The sequence below is a fragment of the Schistocerca cancellata genome, chromosome 2, assembly GCF_023864275.1.
Source record: "Schistocerca cancellata isolate TAMUIC-IGC-003103 chromosome 2, iqSchCanc2.1, whole genome shotgun sequence".
In the NCBI taxonomy this organism is placed as follows: Eukaryota; Metazoa; Arthropoda; class Insecta; order Orthoptera; family Acrididae; genus Schistocerca; species Schistocerca cancellata.
In genome coordinates, this window is record NC_064627.1 from 1131933086 (window position 1) to 1131950796 (window position 17711).

A 17711-nucleotide genomic window follows, 5' to 3' on the forward strand; every position below is an offset into this window, starting at 1 on the left:
TTACACTCTTGCTCTCTACGGCTTCCAGTAACGACATGAAAGCTATTCCCTAATGTCTTAGCACATGTACCACATTCTGTGCCATCTAATCAGTGTTTATATAATAGCTTATTACGTCAACGATCGCTTAGATATGTCAAAAATATTGACCTCAGCGGTCTCAGCAAATAATTGCCATCTTCAGATCTGCTTAACCCACAAAAAGCTTCGTATAGAGAAACAAATATACTTAGGCACTTTGAACGTCATATAATCATATAACATTTCAAAGAATGTCGTCACATGATAAAACACTGAAATTACAATAATGTCTTGCATTGTTATAAATGGATATGGAAGAGGGGAGGGGGCGTTTACGAGAGGAAGGAGAAACATATTCGAAATGGAAGGTAACAACGTAATCTCTTGTTTCCTATGGTAAATCAAGAAAAACTGGTGTCTAAAAAAAGAACACATATTAAAATTAAAAGAAAATTTTCTAACAAATTTTTAAAGGTAATATGAAAAATTACAAAATATATTGAAACGACAACCACTGTCATATCTTAAAATCATACAAAGTACGAAGACCTGCACGCCTGATTTAATATTCAAGGGCAGATTTCTTAAATGTGTACTCTCAAAAACACACATGCATAACTGAATGATTAACAGGACTATGAGGAAGTAATTTTATAAAAACATCAATGAAAAATATAAGCACGCAAAAGTTATTACTACAACAAAATTGCAAACATTGTCACTGTGATCATAAGAGTGCAAACAAATATAATTAAAATTGTTAAAATGAAATTACAGCAAAATGCTATTATACTATGATAACAGAGACTCTACTGGACATTGCCAGTGCAGGCACCATCTTATTATATTCCGGTAGTTGATGTTTGCGTATGTTTTACAGTTTTTCATATTACCTTTAAAAGATTTTTTAGATAAGTTTCTTTTAACTTTAGATTCCATTCTTGGCAAAGTTTTTCAAAAATATCAGTTTCAATTGATTTACTACGGAGAACCTAAGAAGTTACAGGGTACACTGGTATTCTTCCATTTCAAACATGTTTTCTCCCTCCTCATCGTACTTCCCCCATCAATATCTTCTACATCCATATACAACAAAATATTAAACGACTTTATGGTGTTCAAAGGGCCTAACTATATTTGTTTGTCTGTACGAAGCTTTTTGTGGATTAAACACATCTGATGATTCCAGAATGAAATTTTCACTCTGCAGTGGAGTGTACACTGAAATGAAACTTCCTGGCGGATGAAATCTGTATACCGGACCAAGACTCGAATTCGGAACCTTTGCCTTTTGCAGGCAAGTGCTCTTGGGTAGATAAGATGGTAAAGCCAACGAAAGGCAAAGGTCCCGAGTTCCAGTCTCGGTCCAGCACACAGTTTTAATCTGCAGGAAGTTTACATCTGATGATGGCAACTATTTGCCGAAACCGGTAATGTTATACTCTTATATATATCGAAGCGATTGTTGACGAAATAAATAATTATACAAATATTTCAAAGGTGGCATACTTCCAGCTGGCAATATGTCAATTAAAAAAAATCTATTTTTTATGTGTTCTGTAAAGAATCTTATTTCTTTCCTTTTCTTAATTTTCAGCATCCTTCCGAGCAGCACAACTCAAACGCTTCCATTTTCTGCGTGCCTATTTTTCCCAGAGTTCGTGATTCATTTTTATACAGTGTTACGCGTAGAAATTCCACCACTAAATTAAAGGCTATGTTTGAAAACAATAGACTTCTTTAACGAAGAATGCTTTACTTGCCAGTGCTTCGTTAAGTTTATTGATAATTTCATTTCGGCTGCTGCTCATTGCTATCGTCTTTCTTAGTTTTAGTCTCATTTCGTATTCTATGAACATTTCATTCAACGATTTTGCAATTCTTCTTTACTTTCACGGGAACGGCGATATCATTAGTGAATCCTAACATCGATATCTTTTCGTTCTGGATTTTAATCCCACACGTGATCTATTGTTTCTGTCATTAGTTCTTCGAGGTACACGTTGATCAGCAGGAGGGAAAGACTACATCGCGGCCATTGTAGTCCAAACAATTCTCTGAAATATCCATTATTATTGTTATCTCTTACTTCTTGTACAGTCGTGGACAAAACGAGCGAGACCCCTAGCCTTTTCGTTATGCTGATCCGCACAGCTTTAAAGTTTGTTACACAGCATAACAGGCAAGGCGACGAAGTGCTACCAACATACTATGCACAGGCGTGAAATTGACAAACTATCCGAATTTTCTCAGACTGTTTTCAATCATTTGTATGACTATATTAATGCTGATTAGATAGATCCAAATCACGTTTACAGGAATGCAAATAAAATCCATTTGCCTATACGCGTGGTAATTCAGATCCCAGTATTGATGCCACCGCGTGTTACAAGTGCGAGCATTCCCATTGCCAGGCAGCTTAATAAACACTTCGGTTAATGAACGTTTTCTGGCTGTGACGAGTCTAAAGGAGAATTCGAAACATTGTAGAATACGTTTGGCAGCTATGTAGCCGTATATTCCCTGAGGTGGTGCAGAATTATCCTACTAAATTTACTAGCTAATAACAGTATTTTGCCGGCCGGTGTGGCCGTGCGATTCTACGCGCGTCAGTTTGGAACCGCGTGACCGCTACGGTCGCAGGTTCGAATCCTGCCTCGGGCATGGATGTGTGTGATGTCCTTAGGTTAATTAGGTTTAAGTAGTTCTAAGTTCTAGGGGACTGATGACCACAGTAGTTAAGTCCCATAGTGCTCAGAGCCATTTTTGAACAGTATTTTGTTACTTCCATAAACATCCCGAATGATTGTCACATAAGCAGTGACGTAAAAGTAGAAAATTCTTGTTTTTGAGTCCAGAAAGCTCTGTGCAACGGAAACTGCAGATCGTTTTGTCATTTTCATTGAAAAATTGCCGGCTTATTCAGGTCTGGGGTAATGATAGAGGGCTGTTTGCCTGGGTTGTCTGCTAGCGTAGTGAATGGTGTTTGCTACTGCAAGGGAAGTCTAGTTTGTTTTCGGTTCTAATCTCGATGGAGGCAGATAGACTGGCAGGAAAGCAATTTTAAGAAATTCTCGCGCTCCCAATACGTTTTCTTGCTACCTTTATTCTGTACCGGCGTCCTGTGGATTTAAATATGAAGATCTTGTAGAATTTCATACTTCTTACTGATTACGTTTTCCGCTTCTGTCACTAACTGAATTGACTTACGTGTGGCACTGATTGATTTTTGACTGAATTTCGTTATGAATCTTCATGCATTGCTAAATTTGCACATTTTCATGGTAGGTCAGCAACGGTAATCCAGTATGACTGGTCTGAACGTTGACACAGACCGTTTCGTAGCCGAATACGCAAAATATTTTGCTAATCCGTAACGATCTTGGGTACTTTGTCTTACTAAAACAGTTATGTTATCTCGATAAGCTGAAATTTATTTTTATTAGTACAGTTCATACTAACTAGCTTTTCTTCTTTCATTTACATGTTATATTTACGCGTTGTGTTTAACACTGTAATCAGCATGTAACGCCGCAAATGCACATCCTCCTATTTCCATCTATTGCACTGCAAGTTTTTTTCCTTATTTTGTTACCTGAAGGTATAACATTTCTGTGTCTTTGTATATAGTAATTGTTTTACTATTTGTATATATATGCATTTATATCGATGTATAATTGGTTTGTTTTGTGAATATTATTTGTATTTTTACGCTGGGTCTTGCCTAGGGAAAACTATGCTATCGAACGAATACGTCGTGTGGAGAACCAGAGTGTTTCGGATCTTTGGTTAACTCTGTCGCGTGGAGCGCGGGCAGAGAGAGGGAGTCTGGCTGGAGTAGCGAGTGGAGCAGGTGTGTTGTGTGACGCTCCCGCGAGTTGCCGCGCTTTCGGGGTTTGGCAGCATGTAATTGCGCTCGACTTGCGATGATAGTTTCTGACATGGTGTCGCGGACGGGATGCATTAGCTGGCCCACATCAAGAGCCCGTTTCGTCTGGTGACCGCGTCGAGAAGAAAGCGCGCCAACATCCAGCTTCTGCAACAGCGACGGCCAACAATGAGTGACTGTCGCCACCTCCTCGATCGACTGCTTCAAACCTTCAATCGGCCAACAAGGAAGACTGGAAGCACGTAAAGTTTTAGAACTGTATGGCAGACCTCAGCTTTTCAAACTTTTAAAATTGTTGCATCACAAAATTACAGCAACTTAGCATGAACCTTTGTTGCTCATTGTCCCTAATTGCGTTACCAAGCAGCGTCCCTCCCTTTTCCGGAATGAACCCGAGTGTCGTTGAAATTCAAACGCCAGCATTATTCGATTTCACTGCCTTAATTTCAAAGTTCAGTTAAGGTATTCATAGCTGGCTACAATATTTAGATTACACAAGCACAAATTAAGAGTGCGAGTTTTGTTACCATATTGTAGCTTACCTGTGACAGCAGCTCAGCTTGGTACGTACTAAATTTTACTATTGTTCATTGTTCAGAATCATTTAATTCAAGTTCAAAGTTAAAGCCCTTATTCCTAAATTGCGTAGATTCAAGTCGCTTTTGAAATGATTGTTGAGGTAGTCCAAGACTAACCGTATTGTACTGAATTTCGATGTGCTTCAGAAAGAAAGCTCACTATTAACTTCAGTCACTAAATTAACTTTCGATTTTCCGGTTTTATTAATTCTTTTGCTAAATTAAGTCAGAGTGTAGCGAAATTTATTACTTCTGTCAAACTTTCAGTTTTCACACTACACGTGTCAACCTTCAGTTTCCACGCTTCTAGTGCTAATTATATGTGTAATAACCTTTCTTTTTCAGTTACTATAGTAATTGTCCTTAGGACTGGCGATCGTAATTTCCCCCAAATCTTAAATATCTAATTACCGCTAGTTAATTGTTAACGTAACGGCCGCACATTTACTTTCTTTATTAACTTTACCCCTTTTCAAAATTAATTTCCACCAGTTTCATTAGCATTTTTCCTTTCATTTAGATGTAACCCTTTCCTCCCTCTTTACCGACAAATGAACTTCGGTGACGATTGTTTTTCCCAAATTTCCATTAGGTACACGCGGTTTAATTTTTCACTGTCATTAAGGTCGATAAGTGAGGGGGAGGTTACAAGCATAGTCATACACATGATTGAAAACAGTCTGACAAAGTTCGGATAGTCTGTCAATTTCACGCCTGTGTATAGTATGTTGGTAGCACTTCGTCGCCTTGCCTGTTATGCTGTGAAGCAGACTTTAAGACGAAAAGGCGAGGGGTCTCGCTCGTTTTGTCCACGACTGTACATTTGGAGCACAGCATTGCATGGAAGTCAAACAGGAACTGTGGGAAAAGCGGAACAGAAGACAATAGAAGCATTTAAGATGTGGTGCTATAGTCGAAAGATGAAAATTAGGTGGACTGACAACGTGAGGAATGATGAGGGTCTGCGCAGAATCGGAGAGGAAAGGAATATGTGGAAATCACTGACAAGGGGAACGGACAGGAGGATAGGAGGTCTGTTAAGACCACGAGGTACGTCTTCCATGGTTCTAGGGGCAGCTGTAAGATGGAAAAGCTGTAGAGAATGACAGAGATTGGAATACTTCCGGCAAATAACTGAGGACGTAGGTTGCAAGTGCTACTCTGAGATGAAGAGGTTGGCACAGGAAGGAATTCGTAATGGGCTGCAACAGACCAGTCAGAAGACTGATCACTCAAGGAAAAAAGAAAAGAAAGGACCCCCATGCAGCCTTATGCCCTTCTGACGATAACATCTGGAGCACCAAGACGATCATGTCCGCCAGTACTGGATGTACCATTATGTGGCGAGAGTAGGAACACGTAATGCATCCACTACCACTGCTGAACACGGTCGTTTTGCTGGTCGCTGTGTTATGGCGTGGGGAGGCATAACGTTGTGTGGGTGCAACGAGCTCAAACTCTTTAAACGTGTTGGACTCAGTAGTCAGCGTGATTGTGACACTGTTCTCCTTCCCGTGCGCGTCTTTTCAGGGGTGATTTCGGCCCTGACTTCACTTTTGTAGATGACAAGGCACAACCGCATTTCAGAGCAAGTGTTTACTTCATGGTGATCAGACACGCTATTAAGAAGCAAATACCACCTCTTATAAAGTCTAGTGGACCATAGTAAATAGCGGTGACTCCAGTGTAATTTTTGTGTTCGAATAAGTATCAGTTCTGTTCATCTCATTGCGTTTTTCCTTTAGTCGCCTTCTGTGGTATAGCGTAGCAGTTGTCTGCAAGCATGGTCCACGTTTCATCGAGCTATGTTACGTATCAGATCATTTTAAAGTTACATTTTTGTGTATATGGCATTTAAATACAAAACTTGGCATCGGCTTCTACAGAGCGTAAGTGAGACACGTACGGAGCTAAAGAGTAGAGGCACTGGCCTTAGGTAGCCTCTGGTACATGGTGCTCCCGCACGTCCTGGAAGCGCGCCGCTGCAGTGACCAGCGTGTGTGATTTCAAAGTACGTGTGTGTGTGTGTGTGTGTGTGTGTGTGTGTGTGTGTGTGTGTATGTGTCTGTGTTGTATGTGTATGTGTGTGTGTGTATATATAGATCCACACTTGCGAAGCCCTTGTTAAGGGAAATGGTCTTACTGTTAAAGCATACTACAAGGAGAAATATACCAGAGGGGGGAGTGTTCTAAAATATCCAGTAAAATAATAAATAGACGAATCTACACCATGGAGTGTATGTATGCCTAGAAATAACGATGTTACAGGCAGAATAAAAACAGTAAAACAAAAAGGGGGATGTGTCTAAGGTGGTTCTTTCCTAAAATATTGAACAGCAGCTTAACTGTGGTCGACGAAATGTCCATAGTAAAATAAAAAAATAAAGGACGTGTTCTTACTGATTCAGAATTTGAAGGAAAAATACATGGTCGGAGGCCAGCAACGAGTTCCTCGGCCAGAAGTAGAGGCGTACAAGCCTTCCAGGAAATGCCTACCTGCAAGTTGAGGCTGGTCAATTAAAATGTAGCCATCGTTTTCCTCTAAGTGTTTGAAAATTTCGTGCTCTTCCCATACTTGTAATCTACGTCCTCATACTTCTTTGTTTAAGTTTACGATATCCTCTGAACCACTTAGAGACATATGACTTTTATGGCACACTATTTTACCCCCTCTCTCTCTTCCAACTTTTTAGGTAATATGTTGATGCTTGTAATGACTGTATAGCTATTTCACTTGACATTCATAAGACACATAATAAAGGCTTGTGCCATCGTTAGAGGTGTTATTGTCTGGCAGTTTATTCTCAGGTAGCTAGGAGTTTTGCTTTACAAGATGCCCAACGCACACTTTCGTCAATGAGATGTTGAAATCCAACGCCGTTACGACCATTAGCTATTTCACGCTGCATTCACTCACTTTGAAAAGACACATAATAAGTGTGATCGTCCTCGGCTTTTTGTGGTGTTCCTGTAGAGCCACAAATCCATAACGATCTTCCTTCGTCAATGTTACATAAAACAGCAAATCTATCCGCGATCTGCACAGGAATTCTATCGAATCGTTTCCTTCTACTTTTGGCGTTTATTAGTTGTTATATATTCATCGTAAAGCGTTACACTCCCTGTAGTTGACCTAGACGAAGCCATTTCGGTGGTAGAGCACTGGACCTCGTCCTTAGTAGAGCATCACCTTCTCACAAACAAAAATTTCTATAAATATTTCCAACGATCTGATAGGAACCCGTGAATACGTTGACTGTGTGATTGCAATGGAAACTGGTATTGACTTACATATGTCCACGGTAGTAAGTCTCAGAATATAAACTAAATGGATCAGAGACAGCCGGCCGGAGTGGCCGAGCGGTTCTAGGCGCTACAGTCTGGAACCGCGCGACCGCTACGGTCGCAGGTTCGAATCCTGCGTCGGGCATGGATGTGTGTGATGTCCTTAGGTTAGTTAGGTTTAAGTAGTTCTAAGTTCTAGGGGACTGATGACCTCAGAATTTAAGTCCCATGGTGCTCAGGGCCATTTGAACCATTTTTGATCAGAGAGAAACATTCTGAGTAACCATGCGACATTTTACTTCAGAAATAATACTAACGACGTCGCTTTCAAATAAATGGTTCAAATGGCTCTGAGCACTATGGGACTTAACATCTATGGTCATCAGTCCCCTAGAACTTAGAACTACTTAAACCTAACTAACCTAAGGACATCACACAACACGCAGTCATCACGAGGCAGAGAAAATCCCTGACCCCGCCGGGAATCGAACCCGGAAACCCGGGCGCGGGAAGCGAGAACGCTACCGCACGACCACGGACGTCGCTTTCAGTTTCAGGCAAAAGATTCAGACGATAAGAGTGTTAGAAGATTGTCGATGAGAGACTGCTGTTTTAGTGGTGAAAGCGCAGTAGCCGGATGGGCATGAAATGTTGAAGACAGCACAACACCCAGTCCCTGAACGGAGAAAACCCCCGACCCAGCCGGGAATCAAGTCGGAGCCGTAGGAAGGAAATCCATCACGCTCAGCACTCAGCTAGCGGGGCAGACGTCGGCAGCACTGCACGGCTAGAACTTCTCACGTAAGTATAGGTAAGTACGTCTGTCCACAGATGCATCGGCGAATACTCGTCTGCTACTCTTCACGTCTGCGACTCTGCACATCTGCGATTCTGCACGCCTGCAGCACTTCACACCGGCTGCGGCTACGCATCTCACTCTCACGCGTCTGGGTCTGCACGTCAGTGACTCCTACATGTTTGGTGCTACATGTCTGACTTTGTGTGTCTAGGATTACACATCTGGGAAAGCAACGTACTGTTACATCTGCCAGTCAACTCGGCTGGGACTCTACACTGCGCGACCCATAGTCTACGCTTCGCATCCACGAGTCTACACTTCGTATTCACGATTCTACACTTCGCATCCACTAGTCTACGCCAGACGTGCATGATTCTACGGTTCTCATCCACGAGTCTACGCTGCACGTCCACCGAGACTACGCCACGCATCTGCAACTCTACACATCCGTGACTCGGCTTTGCATGGGCTACTTTGCGCTACTCGTCGGTCACACTACGCAGCAGCGACTCTACCCGCCCCACCCACACTACGCGTCTGCCACGCACCGCTGATCCTGACGACGACGCCTCTGCATGACAACTCATCATGGTCCATCAGTTCCGACCAGGATTTTCGGGAGGTTTCCCTCGGTTGTAAGGCGAATGCCGGAGCTGCTTACCCCCTCCCATCGATAAATAGATAATTCCTGTAAAGACCAAATTGAAAAATAAATGTTGTAAGCTTATATACGCCTTGTGTTAATTATTTTTGACAGTGTATGCTGAGTAATTAATGAGATTATCCATTTACGCTGCCTAAGGCAGGAAGCTTCATCTGATCGCTGTAGTATTCAAAGTAACAGATCAGTAGACATCTGTGGCCAATGTACGAAGTTTTAGTAAAAAAGTCTGGAAAATCGCGTAACAAAAAGGATTAAGCTCTAGCGAAAAAGACTCAATAAATCACTTAGCAAAAAACACGAAGCCCTAGAAAAAAAGACTGAAAAATCACTTAGCAGAAAATACTGAAAAATCGCTTACCAGAAAATACTGAAAGCTCACTCGGCAAAAAAGAATTAAAAGTCAGTTATTCTATCTAAGTCGTTGGAAAACCAGATAAGTTATGAAAAAAAATCATTTATTAGCTGAAAAATCACTTTCTTTTTATGTCTGGCAAATTAGATAGTTTCACTGGCTGATTTGAGCGTGCCATTGAGACGTACAACACTGCTTGGTACCCACTCAGTTTCTTTAAAGTTTATTCAGTGAAACATGTGTGGCAGGCTGTCTACTTCTACCCTTTGAAAGTCGTTTTTCGCCTTCAGTGTCCGTTGTGTTTCTTAACATGCAGACCATAGCCCATATGCTCTTTAATTTTACTGTGATGGTACGTGTACTTTCTATCAGAAACGAAACGGACGAACATTTGTGTTAACATTGAGATTTTATAGCTGTTTAGCTGTCTGTGTATTCGATACAGAAAGCTTAGAAGAAATCGGACTGTGTCCGCTTAGCTAGTTCAGTGCAATATCACTGTCATGTTCAGTTATTCTTTACATTTGGCCGAAGCACATTTTACACATTTGCGTGAGCGAATTATGCTTAGTTTATGTGTCCTCTTATATGTACCTACGCCAGCCTGACTTGTGAAACATTTTCAGTACCAATGTGGTAAAATTACCTCACTGTCGTGAATACTGAAACGTTTAATGTTTTCAGTTACACCATTGCTCGTATAGTGCATCGAGATAAATGTGCCACATTAAGACATTGAAATTATCCGATCTCGAATTGAGATTCAGCTGCATATGAACAACCATTGGTGTTGCATTCTAAAACTTCAAATGACGAAATGTTGGATTTTCCACACTAGTTTAGTAAAATATTGTGCTGGTTTTTGGATACCACGTCACATAAATAAGACAAAAGTTAAAATACGCAAACGAACAAGCAGATCTTCAGTATTCATAAACAGGTGGTGTCACAGCCATAGCCTACACAAAGTCGTGATTATGACGGTTTTCGACCTCGAAGGATAAATACCACCATACAGAGGTCTCGTCTGACCGAGATTTATTTAAAATACGCCTTCAGCTTGTAACTATTCTTATGTTTTTGTCTGAAGTGAATTAATCATGTCCAGACTTCTCCAATTCGCCTTGTTTAGTGGTCGAGTTGATGCAGTACTATACATTGATCAAGCTCTCATTCATATGGCTAATGCAACATATTCTCAACAAGGAACTCTGTTTTGACTCGAATTTTACTGTGGGGATATTGAAAGACCAAGATGATAAATGCAGCTATCTGCCTGAAGGTTTTGGATAGTCAGTTCAATTTTCCTAACAGTAGCAGGTTTCAGAAAAGGCGAGCGTTCCTTGCGCACTGGTAGGCCAACTAATTATCATCAAAATTCAAGGCCATGTAAGGCATAGTGATTGACAGAGTGTTAATTGTGTAAATAATATATTTGGTCAGTAGCTTAATACCAGTAGAAGATCTCAGTAAAGTGCCATATTGTGAGATTTCAAGCAATTTTATCAGAAGGTCACATGCATTATATTTTATGTTCACATGCTGTGTTATTAAACTAGCAATTATGGTACAATCATTGTTTGTTATGTTCACGTGCTATGTTATTAAGCTAACAGTTATAGCACAGTCATTGTTTGCAAGACCAAAGATAAAGATTAACAATATTCAGGGTCAAAATTTTGATCTGATTCATTTGTTTTTCAGTCAAACAGCATATATTAATTTCATTGATAAAGGATTCGTCTCTCGCAGACAAATTGTTCCATTAACCGTCTAGTCTTGATTTCGCATCGTGTGGCGTGTGCTGCACACATTTCCATTCATAATTAAACTTCCACGTAGTTCTATTGCCCTGCACCGACGCTGACACATTTCGATATCTAAATAAGTTTTATACAATTTTTCAGACATCAACAAGACGTTACGAACACGAGTGTAGAAGTTGAACATTATCCTTACACCTGTCTCTTGAAATTCACCCAACAGGCTTTGGCGACAGCAGCAATCTTTTTCTTCCAAAGACTCTCACTCAGTTCCCAGAGATATTCTATTCCGTTTCCATCTGGGCTGCACTAACGTGATGCGGTCCTCGTTGTTTGTTTCTCGATGTCTACTGCCTCGCCTACTCGACAGGGACTCGAGACACAGTGGCAGTACTTTGATGAGGACTCGATACACAGTGGCGGTACTCCAGAACTGGTTGCATGAACTTTTCTCCATGAGCACTCAGTTGACGATTCCTTCCAAGAAACGAAAGTTTTCCAGTCGCCTATCCAACCACTGATTTCCCGTATTGGTAGTAGTGGCGGGCACCGAAAGTTCAAGAACAGTCATTAACCGGGTACTACTGCTTTCTTTCCGTCTCTTACGAAGAGCACCTAAAAATTTCAAACTCGAAACTGTGGCATTCATGCACAAGAATTAACAAACGAAGCCCTAATAGCTTCCCTTACGATCATCTAGTGACACTACATTCTTATATACTGCACAACTGTCAGCGAACAAGATGATAGCGATTCGGATGCTATATGATAAGTCGTTTTTGTGTATTCGGATCATTATCGGTTCTAATGCTTTAAATTAGGTTCAGCCCTGGGATATCACTTTCATTTCTGATGAACATTCGTCTTTCGGTAAAACGCTCTGCGTTCTAACAGTGAATTATTCTTCAGTCCAATAATGTACGCGGCAGTGATTGTGGAAGGAGCCTACCTTCATGAAAAATTGTTTCTTACAAAAGATAATGAGCATTACTGGCGTCTTCGTCATGGTGACCGCTTATTATGTGTCTATCGAGGATGCTGTCAGTATTACTGACACTCTCCTCGGTAGATTACAGTTCACCACGGATGTAGTGGACACTGGCGGATCACCCGAGCGATGTGGCTCAGAGGTTGACACACTGGGATCGCATTAGGGACGTCGGCAGTTCAGATTCCCGACCGTTCATCCAGATTTGATTCCCCTTGGTTTGCGTAAATAGTTGAGGCAAATCCTGGGCTGATTCCTATCAGAAGGATGCGGCCGTTTCCCTTCTCCAAGCCGAGTTTGTTCTCCTACCTAATGACCTCGTCGTTTGCGCAATGTTGAACTCCAGTCTTCCATCTTCTTCCTCACCACCAAAATTACTAACGTAATCGGCAATGGATTGCGAAAGAACATAATCTGAGACGTAGTTCAAGATGGTTTCCCGTTAATGTGTTGCAAATGTGGGAGTAGGTGCTTTGTAAGGTCTGGGAGGCCGAGAGCGTGGGCTGGTGGCCGCACACTGACTGCTCATCTGTTGCCTCCGGATGGCGCTGCAGACACCAGGACTAACACTTGGCGGGTGCCACGTACCAGAGAGGGCCAGCCATTCACACTGCGAAATACTTAGCTTGCTGCCTCTGCCTCATACGGGGTGATCGAGATAAAACGCCAGGAAAACAGTTCATGCACCTTGAAATTGACTACCCAGCCTGCATCACATGCACCCGGAGCAGACGATGCATGCTTGACTGCCGTAAGATGCATGAAGCATTTTCAGGGCCACTTGCTTATACTCTCTGGTCAGTGTCTGATGAAGTACCTTTCATTGTTCTTCTGGTCAGGACACCGTAATACGACTGACAAGCTCTCCATGCAGTATATGCGTCACCAATTAAAACAGAACAATCCTCGGTTTGGAGAGATATAAAAGGTGTAGAACAGGTACCATGCAGTAACATCACCCTGCACTGAGATGAAGTTGTGGCATTAGGTTGTATGGGAAAAGCGTAGTCACGCTGGTGGACGTTGAGACGTAACAAAGTGGCAGGATGCAACTGTCGTGTTTCAAAGTGACCGTGATCACAACTTGAATGTAGATGCTCAATTTGTTGGGATGGCAGCGTGAGTTATCCAACCTGTCTAAGGACTGGCGTATCACACGCTTCCATGCAATCCAACATGAAAACAATGGTAGCAGGCAGACCCTAAAAGACACGAACTAGCAACGAATGTCTTGGTTTGTCAGTGGTAATCAGATTCATCTCTGACAGATATTGCTGTTTTAAGTAAATGTAGGTCCATCTACATCCGTTTCCGTGTGAACATTGGGAAGGAAACTGCGTGCATTGTAAATTCCGAATCGGTTACCTCGAAAAAGGCGATTCGTTGCCAGCGAGACATTAGCCTTGCACACTTCTGTGCTCCATACGTCAGAAAGAATGGACAGAGTTAGACAGTCAGGCATCCCGTGTCGACCAACGATTCGCTAATTTGCCGCTTTTCAAATAGTATAAGGCACCAACTGCTCTGATAGCCCAATGAGTCGTGTAACTGGCAGTGTGTGCTGATTGTAATTCAGGATGGAAGTGACCTGCAATGGTTTGGGGATATTTTTCATACCATGACTTGAGTCGACTCATTGAAGTTACAGCGGACACGAACCATGTGTTTACGTTAACGATCTAGCTGTCCCAGGGCTCACCTTTCTTTTACACATCCTGAAAAAAATTTGCATCACCGCGGTTCCTGGAACTCATGAAGATAGACGTAAACTGTGGATATTGTATCACAGACACAGTCCCTTTGACTGTTCGGAGATGTCACTAAACCCGCCCAAAGATGTAAAGAACCATGCATGAGCAACACCTGTTAGGCGGAGGGGGTCCGATAGCCGACGAGCCCCAGTCATTCCACCAGGAAGGAGGTACACAGCTCGTGTTGTCTGTAGTTTAACCCCTAGAGGGTCAATACCGCAGTTAGATCGCGTCCGCATAGTTACTTTGTGCCAGGAAGGGCTCTCAACAAGGGAAGTGTCCAGGTGTCTCGGAGTGACCCAAAGCGATGTTGTTCGGACGTGGAGGATATACAGAGAGACAGGGTCAGTCGATGACATGCCTCGCTCAGGCCGACCACGGCTACTACTGCAGTGGATGACCGCTACCGACGGATTATGGCTCGCAGGAACCCTGACAGCAATGCCATTATGCTGAATAAGCTTTTCGCGCAGCCACAGGACTTCGTGTTACGACTCAAAGTGTGCGCAATAGGCTGCATGATGCGCAACTTCACTCGTGGCGTCCATGGCGAGGTCCATCTTTGCAACCACAACACCATGCAGCGCATTACAGATGGGCCCAACAACATGCCGAAAGAACCGCTCAGGATTTGGATCACGTTCTCTTCTCCGACGAGTGTCGCAAATGCCTTCAACCAGACAATCGTCGGAGACGTGTTTGGAGTGAATCCGGTTAGGATGAATGCCATAGACACACTGTCCAGCGAGTAGAGCAAGGTGGAGGTCCCCTGCTGTTTTGGAGTGGCATTATGTGTGGCTGACGTACGGCGCTGGTCGTCACGCAAGGCGCCGTAACGGCTGCTTGATGCGTGAATGCCATCCTCCGATCGACAGTGCAACCATATCGGCAGCGTATTTGCGAGGCACTCGTATTCATGGACGAAAATTCGCCCTCGCATCATGCACATCATGTGAATGACTTCCTTCAGGATAAGGACATCGCTCGACTAGTGGCCAACATCTTCGTCAGGCATGAACCCTATTGAACATGCCTGGGATAGCTGTTTCTGGACGACGTGACCCACCAAGCACTCTAAGGGATCCTTGCCGAATCGTCGTTGAGGAGTGGGACAATCTAGACCAACAGTGTCTTGATGAACTTGTGGATAGTGTGCCACGACGAATACAGGCATCCATCATTGCAAGAGGACGTGCTACTGGGTATTAGAGGTACCGGTATGTACAGCAGTCTGGTCCACCACCACTGAAGGTCTCGCTGTATGGTGCTACAACACGCAATGTATCATTTTCATGAGCAATAAAATAGGGCGGAATTGATGTTTATGTTGATCTCCATTCCAAATTTCTGTACAGGCTCCGGAACTCTCGGAAACCGAGGTGATGCTAAACGTTTTTTTATGTTTGTATATGTTCGTAACTAGCACGCTGGGAACACTTCCATCTTCCGGCGCTGGACTCGTACTTAGGAGGTTTCTGGTTCAAGTCCCCGTCCATCCACCTAGGTTTAGGTTTTTCGTGATTTTCCTGAATCGCTTAAAGGAGTGCCGGATGGTTCCTTTGATGACAACAGTCGCGTACGCAGGGCTACGAGCATAAGATCCTTCCTTGAGGGACAGTGAGTGACAGTCACGCATTTCGACTGATCTGCTAAATCTCCTGATCTTAATCACGTACAATAATTCTGGAGCTGTGACAGCAAGTGACACAGACCAGACAAAATCCCTGCAGTCCGGTAGCTCCTCCAGACCTGCTCATCAATGACTGACTTCAGCCGCATATGGAACCCGTAGATCTACATCTACATCCACGTGATTACTCTGCTATTCACAATAAAGTGCCTGGTAGAGGGTTCAATGAACCACCTTCATGCTGTCTCTATACTGTTCCACTCTCGAACGGCGCGAGGGAAAAACGAGCACTTAACTTTTTCTATGCGAGCTCTGATTTCTCTTCTTCTGTACTGATAATCGTATCTCCCTATGTAGGTGGGTGCCAACAGAATGTTTTCGCAGTCGGAGGAGAAAACTGATGATTCAAATTTCATGTGAAAATCCCGACACAACGACAAACGCCTTTGTTTTAATGACAGCCACTAAGATTTACGTACCATGTCTGTGGCACTATCTCTCACGATAATACAAACCTTGCTGCCCTTCTTTGAACTTTTTCTATTTCATCCGACAGTCCCATCTGATGCGGATCTCACACCGCACAGCAGTACTCGAGAATAGGGCGGACAAGCGTGGTGCAAGCAGTCTCTTTAGTAGACCTGCTGCACATTCTAAGCGTTCTGTCAATGAATAGCAGTCTTTGGTTTGCTCTATGCACAATATTATCTATGTGATCGTTCCAATTTAGGTTATTTGTAATTGTAATCCCTAAGTATGTAATTGAATTTACAGCCTTCAGGTTTGCGTGACTTATGGCGTAATCGAATTTTGGCGGATTTCTTTTAGTACGCATGTGAATAACTTCAAACGTTTCTTTATTCAGGGTCAATTGCCATTTTTCGCACCATACAGATATCATCTAAAGCATTTTGCAATTCATTTTGGTCATCTGACGATTTTACAACACGGTAAATGACAGCATCATCTGCAAAAAAATCTTAGAGGGCTACTCAGCTTGTCTCCCGCGTCGTTAATAGAGATCAGTAACAATAGAGGGCCTATAACACTTCCTTGGCGCACGCCGGATATTACTACTGTGTAACTCGATGACTTTCCGTCTGTTACTACGAACTTTGACATTTCTAACAGGAAATGACGAATCCAGTCGCTCAACTGAGGCGATATTCCATAGCCACGCAGTTTGGTTAGAAGACGCTTGCGAGGAACGGTGTCGAAAGCTTTCTGGAAATACAAAAATATGGAATCAGTTTGATTATGTGTAAATAAATCGTTTTCTTCAAGGTAATTCATAATGTTCGAACACAGTATGTGTTCCAAAACCCTACTGCAAATCGACGGCAGTGATATGGGCCTGTAATTCAGCGGATTACTCCTATTTCGCTTTCCGGGTATTGGTGTGACTTTGTCAATTTTCCACTCTTCGGGTGCGGATCTTTCTATGAGCGAGTGGTTGAATATACGAGGGCAGTTCAATAAGTAATGCAACACATTTTTTTCTGAAACAGGGGTTGTTTTATTCAGCATTGAAATACACCAGGTTATTCCCCAATCTTTTAGCTATACAACACTATTTTTCAACGTAATCTCCATTCAATGCTACGGCCTTACGCCACCTTGAAATGAGGGCCTGTATGCCTGCACGGTACCATTCCACTGGTCGATGTCGGAGCCAACGTCGTACTGCATCAATAACTTCTTCATCATCCGCGTAGTGCCTCCCACGGATTGCGTCCTTCATTGGGCCAAACATATGGAAATCCGACGGTGCGAGATCGGGCTGTAGGGTGCACGAGGAAGAACAGTCCACTGAAGTTTTGTGAGCTCCTCTCGGGTGCGAAGACTTGTGTGAGGTCTTGCGTTGTCATGAAGAAGGAGAAGTTCGTTCAGATTTTTGTGCCTACGAACACGCTGAAGTCGTTTCTTCAATTTCTGAAGAGTAGCACAATACACTTCACAGTTGATCGTTTGACCATGGGGAAGGACATCGA